At 30.8% G+C, this 773-nt stretch overlaps 1 protein-coding gene across 1 annotated transcript in view; it reads right to left on the reverse strand.

The window, feature by feature from the left end:
* LOC106679147 (putative transmembrane protein INAFM2) overlaps nt 1-773 on the reverse strand; it is an 18,707-nt gene that overhangs the window by 1,896 nt on the left and 16,038 nt on the right. The gene's annotated exons all lie outside the window — the stretch shown is intronic.

Here is a 773-nt window from a genome sequence, read left to right on the forward strand (position 1 = left end):
ACCCAATTTGATCTTTTGTGAGTTGTCCCTCTTTCTTATCTAGAATTATCTTCGCAAAATTCTTCTGGACGTCGTAAAGCTCTTCTCAATATATGTCACCATTAGCTTCCAACCTCATAGAGAGGTGGTAGGTTTTATCTTATATTTATGACCCCTTTAAAAGATGTTTCTTTGGCTGAAGATTTGATCAGTTGTTGACTGAACTGGCCTTAGCTGTTGAGAGAACTAGTAGATACAAACATTTACGATGGGGCTCCTCATATTATCAACAAACCCAATCTTATAGGTTTACCTCCTACCTAGGACAGAAATTTCTCCTCAGTTTTAAGGTTGTGGGTACAGTTCCCACCTGGGTCAGTCAATATTTATTTTGCAGCAACCCCGAGAAATCAATCTTGACATTTCCACTCTGAAGCTGCATAGGTCTTCCATGGAGGACTTAAGCAAATAAATAATGAAATAGAAATCATAATTGGTCATAATAAAGTAACTTTTAAATCTTAAAATTTATTTAGAAGTTCGTTTGTTTTTGTTCAAAGATTTAAAAGTTACTTTATTATGACCAATTATAATTTCTATTTTATTTATTTATTTTTTTTAGCTCAAGTTCTCCATTAAGGACTTTATACATGTATATGTGTATGTGTATGTGTATTATATATATATATATATATATATATATTTTTTGCTAACTAATTTTTTTATTTTATTAGAGTATAACTTATAGAGGAAGTATGTTTATTTATTTGGGGGTTTTATATCCTTTTGTTCTC

Source organism: Halyomorpha halys, unplaced genomic scaffold (genome assembly GCF_000696795.3).
Source record: "Halyomorpha halys isolate HHAL.00 unplaced genomic scaffold, Hhal_1.1 Scaffold179.1, whole genome shotgun sequence".
Taxonomy (NCBI): domain Eukaryota; kingdom Metazoa; phylum Arthropoda; class Insecta; order Hemiptera; family Pentatomidae; genus Halyomorpha; species Halyomorpha halys.